The sequence below is a fragment of the Aedes aegypti genome, chromosome 3, assembly GCF_002204515.2.
Source record: "Aedes aegypti strain LVP_AGWG chromosome 3, AaegL5.0 Primary Assembly, whole genome shotgun sequence".
Taxonomy (NCBI): domain Eukaryota; kingdom Metazoa; phylum Arthropoda; class Insecta; order Diptera; family Culicidae; genus Aedes; species Aedes aegypti.
In genome coordinates, this window is record NC_035109.1 from 378521667 (window position 1) to 378534425 (window position 12759).

Here is a 12759-nt window from a genome sequence, read left to right on the forward strand (position 1 = left end):
CGTCGGAACAGTTCACAAAAAAAAGAAGTTTTCCTCCATTTCATTGTGCGGAAGTTTTTACGACTCTGGAGAGTCGTAAATGGAAATCCGCTTTGGGCGAATGTGTGGATTTGTGTTTTATTTGGCAATCTGGGTAGGTTTTGGTATGTAACGCTTTTGCTTTGATTTAATAATCTCGTTCACTCGGTTGGGTTTAATGCACAAGATAATCGGTGAGTTTAATTGTCCGATTTGACTGTAGTGATTTGTTTTCTTCTGATATGTGACATTACAGCTTATATAGGAATAGAGGCTTTAGTTTATTTATTCATAGAGTTAGGAATATAATGCTTCGTATTGATCGTATATACGAAAGTTCGAAAGAAGTTCAGAGAAGCCCGCAAGGAGTCCACAAAAAATCACAGCAATTTTCATTAAATCTGTAACGGTTCTCAAAGGGTTTCAAGAAGTTTCTAGAGGTTCTCAAACAGTGTTCATGGGTTCAATAGAAGCTGTCAGGGGTTTTCAAGAATTCTCAAGTTGCTTCCGAGGGATTTGTGTGGCACGCCCTATTATGCAGCCCACACACGCTCAGACGGTTTGACCAACATTGACTCCGCCCCCAAGTTAGTCAAACCGACTTATGTTGATACAACCGTTTGACCGACTGTCAAGGTTGATTGCAGCAACACGATATTTCTTTGCATGTTTTAGACTTGCCGAGAGTCTAGTGCTGTGGCTCTGAGGGAGAATTTTGTTCGCGATTTTCTGACAATCATCGTAGTAAGGAAGAGAAGAACTTTCTACATTTAAGTATCGGAAGAAATAAATATTTATGAGGAAATCCAGTTATAATTCATACGAAATATTCCGGCAAAACTCAGAAATCATGACGGGTCTTTTTCGGGAAATATTCTGAGCAGTCATTGATATGGGAATGGCCAAGGGATTTATTTTTTCAAACATTCTATCCAGAATCTTTTAATCGTTTCCTTTAGTTATTCTGCTTTGAAGTTTTTCCAGGAAACTATAAGCTATACTAAGGATACCACCAAAACCTCTTCCTGGGATTCCACCAACAATTCCTCCAAGAATTCCATCAGAAAGCCTTTAAAGATTTCAAGAGAAATACTGCAAAAAAAAACATTAAAACATGATCAGCAGGAATTCCTTTAGAGATTCTACTTGTAATTTTTTGAGAGGATCAACCAGGTTATCCTTTGGTATTCCTCTAGAGAGAATCTTCAATAAATTCTTTTATAAACTCCACCAGTGTTTCCTCCAAAGAACCTTCCTTGTATCTCTGAAGGGACTCTACGAGGCATTTGTCCTGGGATTTCTGCAGGAATAACTTCAATAATCTAATATAAATTTCTCCGAGGATTCCTTAAAGAATTTATCCATCAATTCCATCCAGTATTTCTTGAAAGATTTTTCCCAAGGAATCTACCTGGAATTACCTTAGAGAATCTTTTAGAAATTCCTTCAGGGATTGCTTTAAAAGATCTTCCAGAAATATATTCTCCAGGAAACTCTCTAGGAATTAATCTATTGATTTCTTTGGTGATACTTCCAAAAATTTCTAGAGATATATCTCCATGGATTCTTTTTTCCAGAAATGAAAAAAAAATCTTTTAGATCTACTTTAGGGATTCATCCTGAGGCATATAAAGAAATGTGTTGTTTGAAACTCTGAGTAAAAATCAGTCAACTCCCTCTTGGAATTTATGATAATCCTGAAGCACAATCCTAGTAACACCTTTGAAGTATTTTATGGTTGTGGCGAAACTCTGGTAGGTTTTTCTGGTGGTAATTCTAGCGAAAATCAGTTTTAACGCTAGAAGAACTCCTTATAAAATTCCATAAACATCTTCTCTTGCGAAAAATTACAGGTGATATAATTAGGGAAAATACTGTTGAAGTATCTGAAGGAATTACTTGTGGAATCTTGATAGAAAATTGTGGTCAAATCGCATAGGAAATTCGTTATTGTATAATTGGAGTTCATCTTGGTGGCATCCACGAAGGAACCTCCCAGAGGAATCCCTGGAGGGATTCCTGATGGAGTCGCTGGATGATATACTGGTAGATTCCCGAATTACAGGTAAAAGTATTTTAATAAATTTCTGGTAATATCGCTGGAGGGTTCCTGAAAACCCCCAAGAATCCCTGGAGTTATTCCACGAGAAATTCCTTGAAAAATCCGGAGAAATCCCTTGAGGAATCCCTTAAGGAAATCCGGGAGGAGCCCCATGATGAATTCCGTGAGAAATCCTTTGAGAAATTCCGGAAGGAATCTCTTGAGTAATGTCGGTAATGGAATACTTATAAGAAATTTCTGATAAAATTCCTGGTGGAAATCCTGATAGTCTTCGAGAATCGTTGGAGATTTTGCTGAAGGAATTCTTTGAGGATTGATTCCTTGAGGAATTTCGGGAGGTATCCCTTGACTAATTCCGGGAGGACTACCTTGAAGAGTTCTTGGATCAATCTCTTGAAGTATTCTCTAGAAGATAGATAGATACTACCCATCTTCTAATAAGTTTCGAAAAGAATTCATAATAAATCAACCCAGAATAACCCTAGGGGATGGTACACAAATTATGTCACGCTAAATTTCGACTTTTTCGACCCCCTTCCCCCCCCTTTGTCACGTTTTTTGTATGAATCCTTTAAAAATTTTGTAAGGCTTGTCACGCTTTGCTTGACCCCCTCCCCCCCCCCTTGGAGCGTGACGTAATTTGTGCATGACCCTTAGAGGGATTTCTGAAGGAACCTTTAGAAGAATTCCTGATAGAATCCCTGACAGAACTTCTGATGGAATCCCAGGAGGATTTATAATGAAGTCTTAGAAGTTTTTCTAATGGTCTATGGAAGAACTTCCGATGGAATCCCTGCAGGAATTCCCAATAAAATCTATTGAAGAACTTCTTCAGATGGAATCCTTGTGATGTGATCCCTGGATAAATTCCTGATAGAATCATTAGAGAAACTCTTGATAGAATTCCTGTAGAAATTCCAGGTGGAATCTCTGAAGGAACTCCTAATGGAAACCCTAGAGGAACTCCTGATAAAGTCCTTAGAAGTACTCCTTATGGAATCCCTTGGGAACTCGTGATGAAATGCCAAAAACGACTTCTGTTGTTTTGTCCTGTAGGAATTCCTAATTGAATCCCTATTAGAACTCCTGATAAAATCCTTACAAGAACTCCTGATGGAAATCCTATTGAAATACTCAGGGGAACTCCTGATGGAATCCCTAAAGAAACTCTTGATAGCATCCCAGAAGGAATTCAGGGTGCAATGTCTAAAGAAAATGATTATGAAACTCCTGAAGGAACTCTTCTTGAAATCCCCAGAAGAACTCCTGATGTTATCCCTAGAAGAAACTTCTGATGTAATCCCTCGAAGATCCAGGAGAAATCTCTGAACACACTTCTGATACAATCTCTAGAGGAACTCCTGATGGAATCTTTAAGGGAACTCCTGTTAAAATTTATGAAGAATTTAATGATGATTTCTGAAGAAATTCCTGACGGAATCCGGAGGAATCCCTGGAGTAACTCCTGATAAAATCCTTGGAGGAAATCCTAAATATATTGTTGAAGGAGTTCCTGATGGAATCAATGGAGGAATTTCTGATGAAATTTATAGAATAACTAGTGGTGGAATCTCTAGAGAAACCCATGATAGAATCTCTGGAATTCCAGGTGGAACCTCTGAAGGAACTGCTGATGGAATCGCTGGAGAAACTTCTAATGGAATTGCTAGAGGTATTTCTGATGGAATCCCTGGAGAAGTTCCAGTTGCTATTGCTGAAGGAACTCCTGATGGAATCCCTGGAGGAGTTTCTGATGAAACTCCTGTAAGAATCCCTAGAAGAATTCCTTATGATATCCCTAGAAGGAGTCCTGATTAAATTCCTCAAGGAATTCCTGATATGACCTCGGAGGAAATCCTGATTGAATCTTTGGAGGCTCCTAATCATTGAAGGGACTCCTGATAAAATCCCTGGAAGAATTCCTGATAAGTTTCCGGATAGAACTAATGATAGAATCCCTAGAGGAACTCCTGATATTTCTAGAAGATACATTGATGGGATTCCTCGAGGAACATCTGATTTAATCTCTTGAAGAATTCCGGGTGAAATTTCAGAAGGAACTCTTGATGGAATCCCTGGAGGATCAAAACGCATTTTGACTTTCCACTCCTGATGAAATCTCCAGAAGCCCTAAAGGTACTCCCGATAGAATCACTAGAGGAGCTGCTGATGAAATCCCTGGGGGAACTCCTGAGGGATTCCTTGGAAGAATTAGTGAAGATATTCTTGAAGGAACTCTGGATGGAATCATTGGAGGAATTTCTGTTAAAATCCCGAGAAGAACTCCTGATGGAATCCCTAGAGCAACGACGGACAGAGTCCATGGAGGAATTCCAGGTGGAATCTCTTAAATATCTCCTGATAGAATCCCAGGAGCAACTTCTGATGAAATCCCTAGTTGAGTTCCAGGTGAAATCCCTGAAAGAACACCTGATTCCAGATGGGACCCCCAGAAGAATTCTTGATAGAATTCCTAGAGGAACTTCCGATGGAATCCCTAGAGCTAGTCCTGATAAAAACCCTGAAAGAACTGCTGAATGAAACCTTCGTGAAATTTATGATTGAATCATTAGAAATTCTCCTAATGGAATGCCTGGATGAAATCGTGTTTAATTCCCTAGAATAACTCCTGATTCTAGAGGCCTTTCTTAGCCGAGTGATTAGAGTCCGCGGCTACTAAGCAAAACCTTGCTGAAGGTTTCTGGTTTAAATTTCCGGTCGATCCAGGATCTTTTCGTGATGGAAATTTCCTTGACTTCCCTGGACATTGAGTATTATCGTACCAGCCACACGATATACGAATGCGAATATCGCAACTTTGGCAAAGAAAGCTCTCAGTTAATAACTGTAGAAGTTATAAGAACATTAAGCTGAGAAGCAGGCTCTGTCCCAGTGAGGACGTAACTCCAAGAAGATGAAGAACTCCTGGTTCTCAGAGGAATAACTGATGGAACCCCTGTAAGAACTCCTGATAGAATCCCAGGAATTCCAGGTGAACTTTCGGAACGAATTTATAAAGGAATTCTTACAAGAATTTCTTGTAAAATCACTGGACAAAATGTTGATTAAATTTCTGGAAGAGCACCTGTGGAATCATGAAGCAGTTTTGGAAGAATTCCTAAAGAGGATTACCTGGAGAAATACCTGGTAGAATTCCTGATGGCATCCCTGTAGTACAAATCCAGGTACAATCCATGGATGGATTTTTTGAATCACAGGTGAAACTGCTGATGGATTCACTGAAGATATTTCTGGAGAAATTGGTTGATTGATAATTAAAGAATCCTTGGTGAATTAGCTAAAAAAAACGGTTAGAGATAGTTGGAAACGATAGTGAAATTTATAGAAACAACTCAAGAGCGTGCATTCGATAAATCACTATGGCACCGACGCTGCGTAAAAACACGTATTTTGACTTTCCATCCATCTGCATCGGCAGTTCATGGGACGTCGAAGCTTCAATTTGACATGATGACGTCGTGTTCGTGCAACATCCCTACAGACGGTACGATCGGTTCGTCGAACATTTGGCTCCACCCACCGGTGGTTTGAGTAAAATCAAACTCTTTTGATTTTGGCAGACCGATTCGTCAACCGTCAAATTGGTTTCACAAACTGTCAAATTGGTTCGTCAAACAACATCACACACGGTCAAACATAGCACCAACATGAGCATCAACCTGGGGGGCGGAGTCAATGTTGGTCAAACCGTCTGAGCGTCTGTGAGGTGCATGAGACGAGACTCGCGAAGACGGTCTTCTTTTTCTGTGATTGCTGAGTTTTTTCTTATTCCGAGTTGTGTTTGATCCTTCGACCTTGACGTTTGCTCCTGCGGGGGCCGGCGATGAGGGCAGGATCAAACATGTCGCGCGTCGGTCGAGTGAAAGTGAAAAAGTGGCGTGATCGCTTAGTTGTGTTTGATCCTTCGACCTTGACGCTTGCTCCTGCGGGGGCCGGCGATGAGGACAGGATCAAACATGTCGCGCGTCGGTCGAGTGAAAGTGAAAAGTGGCGTGATCGCTTAGTTGTGTTTGATCCTTCGACCTTGACGTTTGCTCCTGCGGGGGCCGGCGATGAGGGCAGGATCAAACATGTCGCGCGTCGGTCGAGTGAAAGTGAAAAAGTGGCGTGATCGCTTAGTTGTGTTTGATCCTTCGACCTTGACGCTTGCTCCTGCGGGGGCCGGCGATGAGGACAGGATCAAACATGTCGCGCGTCGGTCGAGTGAAAGTGAAAAAGTGGCGTGATCGCTTAGTTGTGTTTGATCCTTCGACCTTGATGCTTGCTCCTGCGGGGGCCGGCGATGAGGGCAGGATCAAACATGTCGCGCATCGGTCGAGTAAAGTGAAAAAGTGCCGCGTTCGATAAGTTCTTTTTGATCTTTCGACGTTGACGCTTGCTCCTTGGCAGTGCGTCAAGAAAGCCCGAGCAGTCGTCAGTTGTTTTCCCTCTCGGGTCGCGCGCCTATTTTCTCTGTGTGTTTTTATATAGCCGAGCAAACGAGTGAAGCTGAAAGTGGATTGTTGCTGCTCAAGGATGACGGATCAATTGGTGAGCTCGTTTCATGCTACTATATGTAATCTATAAAATATGTATGATTGCACCTTTAATAATTTTTCAACAAACTATGAAATGTTCGTCACTGTGAGTGTCGACATAAACTCTGATTCATAAATTATTTACGTCAATTTTTTTTTACTCAAAACTCCTTTTTCCTTTTATTTTTATTTTTGTAATTAAAAAAAAACTTTGAATGGTTCGACACTACGAGTGTAGACTTGCGAAAGGTTCACTTTATTCAACAAACTTTGATAAGTTCGTCACCTCAAGTGTCGGCATAATTTTTCTCTACATAGATATTGTTCACACCAAATAGAAAATTTTATATTTACATATAAGCATATTTATAGCTCACAAATAATTATTTATCATGGTCTAATCGCTTATCAAAGTGAATCCTGTGACCCAACGATCCTCCCCATTAACAAACATCCCTCCCAGTAACCTTTGTGGAGATGCAGAGGCAAACACGGTCTCCAAATAGCAAAGGTTACACACTAACATTCCTTCCCCCAATCCCACCTGACTGCAAGGACGTGGCCGGCGCCGTTATTGACCATGTATAAATAGAGGCACTGAATTATGCACACTGAAGAAGATTTTGGCCAATCCCAGCCGATCTTCTAGTTGATTCTTTGTGCATTTTCACTGACCTCGGTCAATCACGGAATAGCAACCATTGATATATGTAGTCAGTCTAAGCTAAGCTAAGCTAAGCTAAGATTGCTGAGTTTTTTCTTATTCCACTTTGTGTTTATACTTATTATGCGCATGCTGTTCAAATCCTCACATGAACTTCTCAGCAAAAAATGATTGAGTTTGCATCACATCGAATCATAGATAGCCGTTTGAGTGAATTTTCATGATAGCAAATGACATTAGAAATAATTAATCTTCTGCTTAGATTTATCAGCAACTTTGGAAAAAACTGCTCCGCCGACTGAGGTTTTTAATAACAGTTTACTTTGAACACAATACTTTTCACTTTTTTCAGCCATAAAAACGGTGGGCTGCATTTGACGTTTCGTGAGAGGGGAAACTGGGCTGCATATGACGTTGATATTTTTCCTCTTCGCGAGTCTCTCTCAGGGTAAGACGTGCTTTCCAGGCAGCAGGTTGGGTTCTTCTTCTTGGCATTAACGTCCTCCTTACTGGGACAGAGCCTGCTTCTCAGCTTAATGTTCTTATAACTTCTATAGTTATTAACTGAGAGCTTTCTTTGCCAAAGTTGCGATTTTTGCATTCGTATATCGTGTGGCAGGTACGATGATACTCTATGCCCAGGGAAGTTAAGGAAATTTCCAATACGAAAAGATCCTGGACCGGGCGGGATTCGAACCCACACACCTTCAGCATGGCTTTGCTTTGTAGCCGCGGACTCTAACCACTCGGCTCGGCTGGGTGATTCCGCTTGAGACGCGATGCTCGGTTTTGCACAGGATTCCCAACGGTTTCGGTGGGTTTTCGAAGGTTCACCGAAGTAGTGTAGTTTCGGATGAAACTGATAACATATCACAATTTTCAATGTGTGTTTTATGAGTTCTTCAATTTCAGTCAACTGAATTCAAGAATTCATGGACCGCTTTGTCTCTAACCCCGAACGGAATCATATTTGATCACCTAATTGTGTATGATGTTTTCGTTTAAATGTTTCACTTAAGGTGAAGATGAATCGAAGCCAAACCTCAAATTTTCAAGAGCACAAATCTGCAGAACCAAACATCCGTTTAAGCTAAAAACTTAATCGATAAGTCACCACCAGCTAGTGACCAATCGATTAAGTTTTCAGCTTAAACGGATGTTTGGTTCTCCAGATTTGTGCTCTTGAAAATTTGAGGTTGGGCTTCGATTCATCTTCACCTTAAATATTATTTTTTTAAAGTAGAGCGGTTCCACAGAAAATGACGACTTTTTTTCCCAAATTTCATTTTTATATTTTTTGATTTGGATGAAATTTTGCACATGCTTTCTTTATGCCCAAAAATGCCTTTTTGCATCATCGGCTCGCCATTTTGACTCTAGCCTTACTTTTGAGAAGGGCCAAAGAAAAAAATCCTTAATAATTTGCAAAAAAATATAACTTAGAAACGGTTTGCCCGATCAGTTTGGTGCCTTGCGCAAAGTTTTAGGTTATTGTTGGGACTATCTGGAAAAAAATATACACTGTAAAAAAAATCAATTTTCTCAAAAATCGTATTTTTGATTTTTTTTACATGTTAAAGTAGACAAAAAATGAAGTCTTTTGCACAGTGGGTCAAGATGGAGAAATCATGGACAAAAAAGTTATGATTTTTTTTATAAAGGTTGATTTTTCAATATGGTCTAAATAAACTTTTTGAATGCTTTTCGACCCGATTTTATGAAAGTACGCAAAATTTTCAACAAAAAAGGTATATGAGAAAATTTTGCTAATTGCTACCGAAACATTTCAAAAGTTTATTATGACCATTTTTAACAAATTCACCTTTTTTTTAAATCATAACTATTTTGTCCATGATTTCTCCATCTTGACCCACTGTGCAAAAGACTTCATTTTTTGTCTACTTTAACATATAAAAAATAAAAGAAAATCAAAAAAACGTTTTTTGAGAAAATTGATTTTTAAGCTATATTTTTGATATATAAAAAATTACAACATTTTTTTTACAGTGTATATTTTTTTCCAGATAGTCCCAACAATAGCCTAAAACTTTGCGCAAGGCACCAAACTGATCGGACAAACCGTTTCTAAGTTATAATTTTTTGAAAATTATTAAGGATTTTTTCTTAGGCCCTTCTCAAAAGTAAGGCTAGAGTCAAAATGGCGAGCCGATGATGCAAAAAGGCATTTTTGGGCATAAAGAAAGCATGTGCAAAATTTCATCCAAATCAAAAAATACAAAAGTAAACCGACATTCGAATTCAAATGGAACCGCTCAGTAAGTAATTTAAGACCATTAAAATTGTAACGATTCTTTAAGATGAAGATGCATCAAAGTTAATCCTTTATTTTTAAAGAGCATAAATCTAGAAAACAAGGCAACCGTTTGTACTGAAAATTTAACTCACTTGTCACTCGCTGGTAGTGACCTGAGAGAGAGGAGACAGCTGGCTCAGATTGCGAACTCTCAAATGTCAAGGGGACCTGTCACCAACTGTCACTGGAAAACACTTTCGGAGGGCAAAACGTGAAAAAGCGTAAAAATTCAAGTAAACGTAATTAAAATTTCTAGGTGTTTTTCGATGATTTCATATTTTAAAAGTAGAATACCGAAATATAGTTGTGTGTTGACGAACCGCTACTGATTTTTTTTGTATTCATATTCATTTTAATAGTGGACAACATGAAGTAAATTGACCAAAACAAGTTGTGCACTACACAAGAATTCAAAAAAAGAAGGCAAAGAAGGCTAGAAAACATGCCAGCTGTCAGCGAGCTGTCTCCTCTCTCTCTCAGGCGGTGACCAATCGAACAAATTTCCAGCGCGAACAGTTGTCAGCAGTGTTGTAAGCAATCACGGTAGTCGACACGTTTTCGCTGATATTCGGCAGCGCTTCGCTTAAACATTCACAACACGAGCGATCAAACGAATGTCGAAAAGAAAAATGTCAATTGAATGCCACTGACCACGATAGCAATGTTAGGAAGCGTTATGGTGTTGTTTGTTTCTGTTCTGCTTTCACTGTATGTGTGTCACATTCGACATTACAGACAAGATCAAATTATCCATGTTGTTTATGATCCGATGTCTGAATTCTATGCAAAACTTATGATTTATGCAAATTTTCTCGTATCAGACGACATTCAATTGACACTTTTTTGTGTTTGTCGACGTTCATTCTACCGCTCTTGCTGTGACTGCTGACCATGGCAACGAAACGAACGTCGCTCAAAGTGTCGAATGTTTACAGCACTGGTTGTCAGGCAGTGATGGAAAGTGGCGAACATGTCTGCTAAACCGGAACGAAAACAAAACAAAATGCTCACGTGCATCAAAACAATGATTCACTCGCGTCTATCATGATCGCGAATAAAAGTAGCTAAAGTGATTCGTGAATCTGTTCGGAGCTGTCCAGAGTCAATAACGTTTTTGGGATAAAAGCTACTTTCCCTCAGAAATTGAGTGCCAAACTAGTCAGCCCAACGATATTTGCGGATCGACTCTTCATTGTCCGCAAACACTCCACGAAATGGTGGACATACGCTACTGAACGTAGCATTCTGTCAAACCTTGAAAATCTGTTAGCGTTCACCAATAGTTTTGTCTTATTAGATGGCTGCAAACGGAGGCTTCACGTGATTCTCCATCACTCTCGTCTAAACTTTCTGGGTTGTTCGTCCAATCTCATCGTTGCTGTAGAAAAAGGCGGGCCCTAGGAACCAGCGGTAACGATATAAGATGGACCTCTACCCCATTTGGCGGCTTCATCGGCAACGTTGACCTTCGTTGAAATCCATCACTATTCGTCGACACATGAGAAACTCAATATCTAGTCAACCCTAAAAGCGGCTAACCGTATGTATCGCCGCGTGTCCGACTTGATCCATGAGTAAACGGTCGATGGTGCACTCCAGAAATAGGTTTACTGGATTCTTAGTGAATGGTTTTTCTCAAGCGAATGGTTTCCGAAAGCGAACGCCCAGCATGGCAGTCTTGAAATCGAAAGTGTGACTCGTGTTTGTCCCCGATCTATGATGCGGAAATATGCCACTGCTGCACTGCCCTTCTACGCCTACTTGTCCCATGTTCTATGTAAACCTTATGGACCGTGGGACAAATATGCGTAGAACGGCAGTGCAAAGGCTTGATCACTTGCATTCACGAACACGTGTAGTTACAGGTTTTTGACACCACCGAGGAATACACAACCTATCAAACTTCCTGAGTACCGTTCATCACTCGGCCCAGCGAGGCGCTATTTCTAATGGGGTCTGGCAGTCCCAATCTGTTTCCGTTCGCCATACTTCTTGGATGAGGATTTTTCCTTGGATGACGAACGATGCTACTAACCCTTAAGTGTCATAAATACTCATCACTAATCGAAGCAGTTCCATTATCGTGGGAATCTGATTACTTTCCAGTAAGGCTCGCACTTTTTCGCACAACTAAGAACAGGTTAAGACGTCCTCTTCTGGCATCCAATACTCGTTCCCAGTACTCCCAGTCCCAATACTCGTTCAATCTCAATGTGTTTTCCAGGTCACATGGCCTTCGACGATTCTTGGATTACTTTTTCTAGCGTCTCCAGTACGATTTTGACACTCGACATCCAATTCCGAATGTACAGTACTGCTCGCCGATGCACCTACGTCTTTACTTCTTTGCCAACTTCAAGTGCTTCTCTCAGCGTATCGATACTTTCTACGTAATCATCTACATAATGCTTCTGTTTGACTGCCGCGGAACCTCGTGGAAACTCTACTTCTTGTGCAGAAGCGTTTACATTCTTTATGTACTGAGAGTGTGTTGGCGAGTATGCCGCGCCGAAAATCGCCATGTCATACACCATGATACTTATCGGCAGTTGAGGGGCATTCATATAAGAGAATAGCAGAGCGCTGCGATCCCATTGACGAATCAAAATTTGCAGAAACTTCTCTTTAATGTCTGCCGACTCAGCCACCTGACATAGAACGTATTGAAACAATACAGATAACAGCGGAGTAAGCAAAACCGGGCCCATCAGCATCATGGAATTTAACGAAACATCGTCAACCATCTATTTCTGTTGCTGTTGCTTCATAGATGTATCCTTTGGCCTTAAAGTCTGCTATTTGAGTACGAACGCCTTCATAAAGGTCTTGTTTCTGGGCTAAATGTTTTCCAGGCACTTGAAACGTCGTTCTGCCATCAGCCAGCTTCCTGGAAACTCCACATAATCAAACTTCTAGAGCAAGCCGGTCTCGAACCTACCGCCGGATAATCGAATGTTCGTGTTGCGAGAATGTTGAGAGCCCGTTATTCTGCTAACGTCTCTTTCACGGCTGGCACGATTGCTATACCCAAGCTGTTGAAAAAGCGGTGGACATACTCGTGCAGATCCACTAATGTTGGCTGTGGAATGTGAAGCTGTCTGTGCGTCGTATTTGTTTGTGTCTTACACAGGCTACCACAAATAGCCCATCTAATTCTCGTCTT

The 12759-nt window shown here is 40.5% G+C and overlaps 1 protein-coding gene across 1 annotated transcript in view; it reads right to left on the reverse strand.

The window, feature by feature from the left end:
• Positions 1-12759, reverse strand: part of LOC5567476 (tetraspanin-2A) — a 213543-nt gene that overhangs the window by 120417 nt on the left and 80367 nt on the right. The gene's annotated exons all lie outside the window — the stretch shown is intronic.